Source organism: Emydura macquarii, unplaced genomic scaffold (genome assembly GCF_026122565.2).
Source record: "Emydura macquarii macquarii isolate MOO-44397 ecotype Brisbane River unplaced genomic scaffold, CSIRO-AGI_Emac_v2 contig_834, whole genome shotgun sequence".
NCBI classification, from domain to species: domain Eukaryota; kingdom Metazoa; phylum Chordata; order Testudines; family Chelidae; genus Emydura; species Emydura macquarii.
Window position 1 is genome coordinate 62,904 of NW_027130971.1, and position 11,208 is coordinate 74,111.

The 11,208-nt window shown below is 44.0% G+C and overlaps 1 pseudogene; it reads left to right on the forward strand.

Annotated features, from left to right (window-relative positions):
• The first annotated feature begins 4,159 nt into the window (after nt 1–4,159).
• LOC137149784 (cytosolic phospholipase A2 gamma-like) lies at nt 4,160–10,457 on the forward strand (annotated as a pseudogene).
• The last annotated feature ends 751 nt before the right edge of the window (nt 10,458–11,208 follow it).

Here is an 11,208-nt window from a genome sequence, read left to right on the forward strand (position 1 = left end):
ATTTCTATTACTACAGTTTACAAGATCATTCAGATCTTCTTCTATGATATCCCTATCCTTCTCTGCATTGGCAATATCTCCCAGCTTTCTGTCATCGGCAAACCTTATTAGCACATTTCTACTTTTTGTGCAAAGGTCAGTAATAAAAAAATTAAATAAGATTGGTCCCAAGACTGATCCCTGAGAAACTCCACTAATAACCTCCCTCCAGTTGACAGTTCACCTTTCAGTGTGAACCGTTGTAGTCTCCCCTTTAACCGGTTCCTTATCCAACTTCCAATTTTCATATTAATCCCCATCATTTCCAATTTAACTAATAATTCCCCATGTCGAACTGTATCAAATGCCTTACTGAAATCTAGGTAAATTAGATCCACTGCATTCCCTTTGTCTAAAAAATCTGTTATCTTCTCAAAAAAGGAGATCAGTTGGTCTGGCACGATCTACCTTTTGTAAAGCCATGTTGTATTTTATCCCAATCACCATTAACCCTGATCTCCTTTACTTTTTCTTTCAACATTTTTTCCAAGACCTTGCATACAACTGAGGTCAAACTAACAGGCCTGTAGTTACCTGGATCACTTTTTTTCCCTTTCTTAAAAATAGGAACTATGTTAGCAAGTCTCCAGTTATACGGTACAAACCCTGAGTTTGCAGATTCATTAAAAGTCCTTGCTAATGGGCTTGCAATTTAACGTGCCAGTTCCTTTAATATTCTTGGAAGGAGATTATCCGGCCCCCCCAAATTAGTCTCATTAAGCTGTTCGAGTTTGACTTCTACCACAGATGTGGTAATTTCTACTTCCATATCCTCATTCCCATTAGCCACCCTACCACTATCACCAAGCTCTTCATTAGCCTCATTAAAAACAGAGGCAAAGGATTTGTTTAGATATTGGGTCATGCCTAGATTATCCTTAAACTCCACCCCATTCTCAGTGCTTAGCAGTTCCACTTCTTCTTTCTTTGTTTTCTTCCTCTTTATATGGCTATAGAACCTTTTACTATTGGTCTTAATTCCCTTTGCAAGGTCCAGCTCTGCTTGACTTTTGGCATTTCTCACTTTATCTCTACATGTTCTGACCTCCAAGAGGTAGCTTTCCTGCTGATCCCTCCCATCTTCCACTCCTTGTAGGCTTTCTGCATTTTCTTAATCATCTGTCTGAGATGCTTGCTCATCAAGCTTGGTCTTCAACTCTTGGCTATGAATTTTTTCCCCTTCCTTGGAATGCAGGTTACAAATAGTTCCTGCAACTTTGACTTGAAGTAATTCCAAGCCTCTTCTGCCTTTAGATCCATGAGTTCTTCAGTCCAGTCCACTTCCCCAACTAATTCCCTTAATTTTTTTTAAAGTTAGCCCTTTTGAAATCAAAGACCTGAGCCACAGATCTGTTTTTGTTTTTCCTTGCATTTAGTCTCAAGTGAATTAACTCACAGTCACTCGAACATGATTGTCCCCTATAACCAGTTCTTCTATGAGGTCCTCACTACTCACTAATACCAAATCTAAAATGGCATCCCATCTTGTAGGTTGAGTAACTATTTGGTGAAGGAATCCGTCAGCGATCACATCCAGGAAAATCTGGATCCTGTTATTATTACTAGCAACTGTCCTACAGTCTATATCTGGGAAGTTAAAGTCTCCCATAATCACACAGTTCCCAGCAGTATTTACTTCATTAATTACATTAAGAAGGTCTCTATCCATGTCCAAATCGGATCCCGGTGGTCTGTAGCACATCCCAAGCCCTATATCAGGGAAACTTCTAGTAGCTTTCTTTCCCAAAGTTATTTTGGCCCAAACAAACTCTGTCTTATCAATTCCATCCCTTCTAATTTCTTTACAGTTTACTTCATCATTGATATACAATGCTATTCCATCACCTTTGCTTTTATTTCTGTCTATCCTAAACAGCACATAACCTTCAATACCTTACTCCAGTTGTGACTACTATTCCACCATGTTTCTGTTATCCCTATAATATCTGGTTTCTCTTCCTCCACCAGTAGCTCTAGTTCCTCCGTTTTGTTACCAAACTTCTCTCATTGGTGTACACATTCTTAATTTTTGCTGTTTGGCTTCGCTCACATTCCTTACCCCATTTGGCACAGTCATTCTACCATCAGTATCAGCTATTAGACTGGTATCTACACTACCCTTCCTCTTATTGTTCATTCTCCTACCCACTGCTGTGTCCTTTCTTAGCTCATTTTCTCTGTCTCCCATGGGGAGTGTACAGAAAAGGGCAGTTTTGCATAAATCTACCTCTGACTTCCCCTCGTGGCTTCTGGCAATCAGAGGTTTGTGGTTGCCTCAAGCACGCGTTACCTCCCTCGTTATCTTAACTAATAGTCAATGGACCTATCCTCTGTGAAATTATTTAGATCTTTTTTAACTTACTTGTTCTTTTGGCCTTTACAACATCTCACAGCAATGAGTTCCATAGGTTAATTGTGCATTGTGTGAAAAAAAGGATTTCATTTGTTTTGTATTAAACTGCCTGCCAGTTAATTTCATCGCATGAGCCACAATAGCCAGACACACATACCCTCAGTCAAAAAAGTATAAAGTTTCTCTGCTGTATTTTTGGAGTTGCTTCTCCCAACCAGACAGCACTGCCTCAGTCTAATCCGAGCTGAGGGCCATATATTCACAGATGTACATTGTGGGCTTTAGTGCAGTTATTCTGAATTATGCCAGCTAAGTATCTGGCCCTGCATCTCCACCAGTTAGTTGATGTCCATGTCCTACTCTTTGAGACAGTTGAGTGCTCTGGCTAGGTCGGATGAGATGGAGATATAAAGCTGGGTGTCAGACACTGCAGCTGCCATCCCATGGGCCTTATATGCATGATAGACATTAAGCGTGACATGATGGAATCCCATAGAACTCCTCAGGTAGGTGAGAGAGCATCAACTTTCATACTGACATTTTGACTCCGGGAGGGTCAAAAACCATTCATGAGGTACAGTATCATAGATTCATAGGTTCCCAGGCTAGAAAAGACCATTGTGATCATCTCATCTGACCTCCTGTACAACAAAGGCCAGAGAACTTTCCAAAATAATTTGGATAGCAGATCTTTTAGAGAAACATCCAATCCTAACTTAAAAATGTCCAGTGATGGAAAATGGAGCACAATCCTTCGTAAATTGTTCCGATGGTTAATTACTTCTTCACACAATGCACAGTCAACCTGTGGAACTCTTCGCCAATGGATGCTAAAAGTGTAACTGGGTTAAAAAAAATTGCATCAGTTCCTGGAGGAAAGGTCCATTAATGGCTATTAGCCAAGATGGTCAGGGATACAACCCAATGCTCTAGATGTCCCTAAACATCTGACTTGTAGAAACTGGGACTGGATGACAGGAGATCACTCGATTAATTGCCAGTACTGTTCCTTCTCTCTGAAGCACCTGACATTGCCCGCTGTCAGAAGACAGGATACTGGGCTGGATGGAGTGTTGGTCTGACCATTTGTATGTTTTTATGTAAGGCACTCAGCTCCTTTGCCACAAAAATCCCGTTGAAAGTCCATGGGGACATGTCTCTTATCTCTCTTAGTGTCATTTGGTTAATTAAAACTACAGAGATTGGAATTTTCAATTACCCATAATATATTCTTGATGTTAGCTGGAAACTGGTTGCTTTGGCTAAGCTACAGATTCCAGGATTCCAGCAAATAGGCAAATTCATGTAAAAAATGTTTTGTTGGAATGTTTTCAACCACTTCCAGGCGAGATTTGTCTGTGCAGCATTTGCTCCAGGCCCCCTGTATAGGGCAGGGCTCAGTTGTGCTGCCCCAGGAGCAGACCAAGGGCAGGATTTTAACTCAGTAGGTCAAAATACGGTCCCTATCGCCCTCCCCCTGACAGGGCAGAAGTGGACATTAGCTCTGCATCCAGAACCATTTTCTTCCCCTCCATAATGTTCCAGTACAGCCAGCCTGCCACCCACTCTACACCCCTGCCCACTCACTCCATACCCACCTTGCACCACGCATGGGTGCTGCTCTCTCCTCAAACCCCGTCCCCATTCCAGGACCCATCATACCAAAGCTGCTCCTCAGTTATGCCTGTGTAAATGCGAAGAAACATCCATTGTCGGGGGGGGGTTGCCGCCATTCCTAACAGCCCAGCACATAGGAGTCCCCGCAGCATGAAGTTCTGGCAGCACAGTCTGTGGCAGTCGGTCTGGGAGCTGGAAAATGAGAAAGGCACCCCACTGCGTCCGAGTCCAGCAGCCCCAGGGGAAGAATATATTACATTTACTCTACCAGGGGCCCTGGGCTACCTGAGTGCCTTTGGGTCAACAAATACCCATCTCTGCCCCTGCTCACACCTAGTAACAACTGAGAAGAAAAGAAGAACATGTTTCCTCTAGTTATTGGCTTTTACTTACTTTCAGCTTTGAGTTTTATTCTTATTTTTCTGACTAACAGAAAGTGTATCGAGTGCGTGTACATTGTGGTGGGAAATCTTTATCTGCATCTGCCATTGGAGGGAGCACCAATAACTTCCTGTACCAATGTGGTAAGCAAAATGCATTTGAATGGCACTTTCCGCATCTGTGTGTACATCCGGGGTGTGAATTGCTGTTTTTCAAAGTTCTGTTTTGACTGTCAATAGATTAAGCAGAAAGCAATGAGGAAAGGGCAGCTGTGCTGTAAAATGGGCTGCAGGGGACATCAGAGGGTGAGAACATAAAAGCAGCCATATTGGGTCAGACCAATGGCCTTCGAGGGCTGGGGAAGGGGCGGCTATACTGTATAATGGGCACTAGGGGCAGCAGAGGGTGGGACGAGAAGCTAGAAGCGCTCTGAAGATAGTAACATGAATATTATCACCAATTCTATATCTAGTAACCTACATACTTATCGGGGCCACATTGCAATATTACCTGAGTGCCCCATGACAGCTGAGAATTTCCTGAAAGACAGAAACCTCTTATTATTCCCATGAACTGATGGAGAACGGAGGAACAAAAATGACAAATGACTTTCTCAGGGTCCCAGAGGAAGGGTGTTGGAGACTATGACAATTATCTCTGCCCTGTGAACATTCTTGTGCACAAGAAAGACTAAAAGCGGCAGAAAAGAGGATTTCTGGTTTTTGTTCCAGCAAACTTTTCTGAATGTTTTAATTTGCATTATCCACACACCGCTGATTGAGAGCTAGATTGGAAACGTATTTCACAAGATTTTATTAGAATTAAATTGCAAGGAGTCGTAATTATCTTTAAGGCAAGAGGTATTCTCTAGCGCAGGTAAACATTTCTCAAATGATACTTGATTGTGAGTGGAAAATGACTATTTTCTAAAATTAACTTTTTCATGGAAAAATGTATCAAAACTTTCTGGGAAATTACAGGGTTGCAGTCTGTGTCATTGTTCTTCATGAAAACCAGAAAATGTCTCAGCTTCCATCTCTGTGGAATGAAAACAATTTCAGAATTTCAAAATTTTGGGGGGGAGGAGGACTTTTTTCAGGTTTTTGACCAGCTCTATTTGCCTTTTTGAATGTTCATGGGAAGTAAATAAAAGGGACGTCAAATGCAACTGAAGGGAATGTGGGGCTTTTCTTTGGACAGATGATTGTCAATGTCTTATTGCTGTGTTTGCCCCACTGTATTACGTGCTTGGTTTTAGTATGAGGCTGAATTTGCACTGAGTCAGAACTTCTCAATAAGGCAGCTGGGATTCTCCTAAAATGGAGAAATACTGAATGCTCCTTCAAATATGTGTTTATGGTTGATTCCCGTGTGCTACTCAGCCTGTTTAGAGGCTAATTTCTCAAAATTAGACCTGAGGACATGGAGCCTAAGGACAAGGCTTTTGTTCATAAAGATACTAATAGCCACCTGGGGTTAATGGGAGTTGGACACCTAGGCCCAGATTGTTAATGTATTAGATTTTCCTGTGATCTGCATTACAACACCTAACTGATTTAGAACAATGGAGTGTCAATGGGACGTAGGCACGTAAGTGCCTAAATCCTTTTTGAAAATTGATATTTAGTCTCCTAAATCTCTTAGGCACTGAGCACAGCAGCGCCTAATTACCTTTAAAAATCTGGGTCCTGGGATTTTTTGAAAATGCCACTGGGCATTTCTTGGTATCGTTAGACTCTTACCATCCCCTGTGGTAATTACAAATCACCCAAGCAGATTAGGCACCTAACTTCCATTATTTTCAAAAGGAATTAGGTGCATGCCATGGACCAGGCCATGGGTGGTCAAGTCCAATGGTTAGAGCAGGAGTCAGGCCTAGTGGTTAGATCAGCCATCAGTAGCCAGGAATCGGCATTTAGGGTCAGAAGCGGAGTCAGAAGTCAGGGGCTGCAGCCGAGGGTCAGAGGTGGAAGCAGAGGCAAGGAATGAGAGCCAGTTACCTGGAGCAAGGCAAGGCAGGTGTAAGGCTGGAGACGGAGCAGGAGCAATCTCAGGCATGGGTAAATGCTTTGAGCAGCCAGCGCCCTGTTGCTGGACATAAGAGCAGGTTTGCAAATCTCTGCAGCCAGTTGGGCTGTTGGGCTAATCAGGTGGTTTAGCTGGGACCCAGCTGTACTCGTTAGACAGCTGTGGGATTAAGATGGCACGTAAACAGGTCTAGCTGCAGGTCCCTATTCCTGACAGAGTCTAACCTGCTTCAGTGTCTTAGCAAATCCCACTCGGAATTTATCTGCCAGCTTAGGCACCTTTGAAAATGCATATGGAATTTCAGTGGGATTTGGGCACCTATCTCATGGTGATCCCTTGGAAAAATAAGAGCCTCAGACAACACTTGGATATATTTTCACAGGTGACCCCAAATTCACTGACTTGGCCAAGGACCAAGTCATCAACTTGGTCGATTCCGGCCTTGCCATCAATTCTGCCTACCCCCTCGTTCTGCGCCCAGAGAGGAAAGTGAAACTGATCCTATCTTTCGACTTCAGCAACGGGGACCCTTTTGAGGTAATTACTGTTATTTATTGTGATGTTTCCCAAGCCCCAGGAAGGATCAAGAATCAAGTTCCCAAAACTCCAGTCAGGATCAAGCAGTGCATAAATACGCAGGACTTGACCTATGACCTGATGATGTTACGTTGTTGTTAGCAGCAGTAAGTTGGATTACCTGAAGATGCTATATGATCACAATTTGATGTGTGTGGTGGTGTAGGCTCCACTTGGAATATCTCCCTTATTATCTGAATGTTCACTTGGGCTCGGAATAAGGGAGTGTGACCAACCACGGGCCTAGTCAAGAAAAAATGTGACTTTTCTTAATTTCTGAATTTAGTTCCTTAAAGCTCTGTTTTTTCTGTTTAAAAAGCGCAACGTCTTACTCCAAAGGTGTGCCCTTATGTGTATCACAAGGCAATATGATGCCTTAAATGTTAATCAATAGATTTGGCCACATTTATTTCTGTTAATACCTACGGAACCAAGAGTGCCCCACAGGAGGAGACGGGGTCAGTGGAAATGTGAACTACGTTCCAATAAGTCAGTTACAACTCTGCGGGCTCACTAACCTCACATATCGCCCATGCTCCAGATGTGATTTTGTCTCCCTCTCGCGGCCCCAGCTACTACAACAATTTGCTACTTTGTTTATACCGAAAGCAAGTTTTCCTATAGATTTAGTGCAGTTTAGTTGTTCTGTGGTCCACGGAATCCTGAGGCGCCACAGACTATGTCTAAGATTTCCAAAGAGGTCTGCACCTCCACTCAAAAATTTTTAGGGGTCTTCAAACAAAAAGAGGTTGAAAACCACTGCTATAGGTGAATATTTTCTTAAAAAGTACAAACACTTGCGTTTTTGGAGTGGGAAGTGTGGATTCAATTCCTGCTTACTGCCTTCGGCTGAGGTTTTCAAAGACACCTAAGAGATTAATTTAATTGGGTATCCACATATTTTAGCAGGTTTTCCGAATCTCAGCCATAGTATATGAATGTGGCTGTAATGTGTTACTCAAAGATTCTGGCTAGAGAGATATGGCAACAGGTTCATGTCTGGTTTCCATTGGAGGACGTCTATTAGTCAGTTCCTTAGAGGCTCCTTGGAAGGTTTGTATACCTTAGGCTAGGTGTATTTTTAACTGTCTAGACTGGAAACATGAATGGTGTCATATTTTATTACTGGACATGGCAATTTATTTATTTATTTACAGATATTAAAATCACTTTTCCCTCCTTCTCAGACCATCAAGAAAACTGCCAACTACTGTAAGGAAAATAAGATCCCATTTCCCAAGATAGATCCAGCAAAGCTGACAGACAAAGATAACCCCTCTGATTGCTACATCTTCAAAGGAAAGGATGTGCCCACTGTCATGCATTTCCCACTCTTCAACAAGAAAAATTGTCCTGGTAATTTAATTTTAAACCACTTTTTAAAACTCTACGGGTGAGATTCACAAAGGAGAGTTAGGCATCTCTTTGCCATTTTCGCCACCTTAATGTCAGATTAAGGCCTCCCTGAGATTCACAAAACCCCCAGTCAGATGCCACCAGACTCTGTAGGTACCTAAACTGGCTCAGCACCTAAGTTTTTCAGTCAAGTTCTCTCAATGCCTGTATTTCCATCTCTGGGCATGTGCACTGCTGCCCCACCCCAGGCATCCAGATGTGCCTTGTTCAACATCTTCATCAATGATCTGGAGGATGGGGTGGATTGCACCCTCAACAAGTTTGCAGATGACACTAAGCTAGGGGGAGTGGTAGATACCCTGGAAGGTAGGGATAGGATACAGAGTGACCTAGAGAAATTAGAGGGTTGGGCCAAAAGAAATCCCATGAGGTTCAACAAAGACAAGTGCAGAGTCCTTCACTTTGGACAGAAGAATCCCATGCACAGCTACAGACTGGGGACCGATGGGCTAGGCAACAGTTCTGCAGAAAAGGACCTGGAGGTAACAGTGGATAAGAAGCTGGATATGAGTCAGCAGTGTGCCCTGGTTGCCAGGAAGGCTAATAGCATATTGGGCTGTGTTAGTAGGAGCATTGCCAGCAGATCACGGAAGTGATTATTCCCCTCTATTCGGCATTGGTGAGGCCGCATTTGGAGTATTGTGTCCAGTTTTGGGCACCCCACTACAAAAAGGATGTGGAGAAGTTGGAGAGAGTCCAGCAGAGGTCAACAAAAATGATTAGGGGGCTGGGGCACAAGATTTATGAGGAGAGACTAAGGGAACTAGGTTTGTTTAGTTTGCAAAAAAGATGAATGAAGGAGGATTTGATAGCAGCCTTTAACTACCTGCTTTGTCTCTTACAGCCTGTTGCCAGATTTCCACACTCGGGGGACAGTCCCAGGGGCCTAACGCTATTTCAGGTCTCTCCACTCCCTAACCCAGAGAGACGTCCTCCTTGCAGGCCCCTTCTCCTCCAAAACTCCTGCCTTCATGAAGATCACCCAGCTCCCTCCCCAGCTGGGACTCATCTGCAGTTAAGTCTGGCTCTCCCTCCAGGTGCAGTCTGGTAACATAAGGCCACATTGACTCTTTCGGGGCCTGTGAGGGCTACATAGCCCATCACACCAGTGTTTGCAGATAGATAGATAGACTCCCTTAAAAGCATGAGATGGGTTTGAAATCCTAAACTTTTAAAGAAAACAATACGATTGGTCATTTGTGTTTGTTTTCTGGTTTCTGAACCTTTACAGTGCATAGTGTCACAATTCCAGGTTTTTCTCTGAAATCTAAGGACTGGAAATGTCCTTTTCAAAATATAAATCAAAGCTGAGATCCTCACCTTATCTCTTGTCTCCAGGAGCTGGAGCTTTATGGAACAAAACATGAAATATTGTGAGTCACAGTAAGACTGAGGGGGGACCTGATAACAGTCCTGAGTTATGTTAAGGGCTGTTGTAAAGAGGTTGGTGATACCTTGTTCTCCATGTCCACTGAAGGTAGGACGAGAGGTAATGGGCTTAATTTGCAGCAAGGGAGATTTAGGTTAGCTATTAGGAAAAACTTTCTAACGCTAAGGGCTGTTAAGCTCTGGAATAGGCTTCCTAGGGAAGTAGTGAAATTCCCATCAGAAAATTTTAAGAACAGCTTGGACAAACAGCTGTCAGTGTTGGTCCAGGTTCACTGGGTCCTGCCTCAGCACAGGAAGCTGGAGTTGGTGACCTCTCGAGGTCGCTTCTAGCCCAGAATTTCTGTGATTCTGTGAAAACCTCAGCACTTGGCCACGTTGTTCTCCTGCCTCTTTAGCAATGCCTGGATTCTACGCTTCTGGGAGCAGTAAAAATGTAAAATGAGTACCACTATTTTCCTCTCTTTGGACTTACCCACCCCTTTTATTCCTAGGTGAAATAGAAGACTTCAGAAATAGGTTTTCCACCTTTAGTCGTTACTACTCAGATGGTGACGTCGAACAACTCCTCAAGAGAGTGAAGCCGAACGTATCCAACAGCAGGGAGGTGATTCTGAAGGAGATCCAGCAGATGGTGTCCTCCTCCACCGAGGAGTTTTAAAACCACATCTCGGTTTGGCTTGTGTTCCTGAAGGGCAGAAAATCTGTGCATGGCCCTGAATGGCACATTTGCCACGATGCTGCACACGGTGACCACTGAGAACCTGAGTGCAGCAGGGAGGGGTTAGTGTCCTTGGGTTAGATTCACAAAGGGATTTAGGTACCTCTCTGCCACTTTCAGTGCCTAAGTCCCAGATTTAGGCACCGCTGGGATTCACAAAAAAAACCCTTTCCCAGGTTCCGTGGAAACCTGTAGCGCCTAAACTCCCTCAGCACCTATGTTTTTGCAGTAAAATTTCCTTGGTTGTCTTTGTTTCTGCCTCAGGCACGTGCACTGCAGCCTCCATCTCGGTGTCCAGGTGCCTAGGCCCCAAATGATTCCTGACCCGGGAAGGTCAGGCCTTCCTGAGCCTCACTCACTGTGGGGCCTGAGGAGAAAGTTGATCTCCCTCATAACCGTTAGCCCAGTAGTGAGCGTACTCACCTGGGCTGGAGGAGACCCCAGGTCAAATCCCCTCACTGCCTGAGGGGGAGAAGGGATTGGAAGAGGGATCTGCTACCACTGTGGTGAGTGCCCGAACTACTGGGCAGTGGGACACTCTGATGGCGGGGGGCTTCAATCCCCCCGTTGAAGCTCTTCCACTGCGGATTAAATAATTACAGAGAAATTTGGCCAGAAAAGAGAGCAAGTGTGAGAAGCCCAATATCTGCAGCCTTGCCCTGCAGGCTCTAGTCCCCTGGTGCAACGGCAG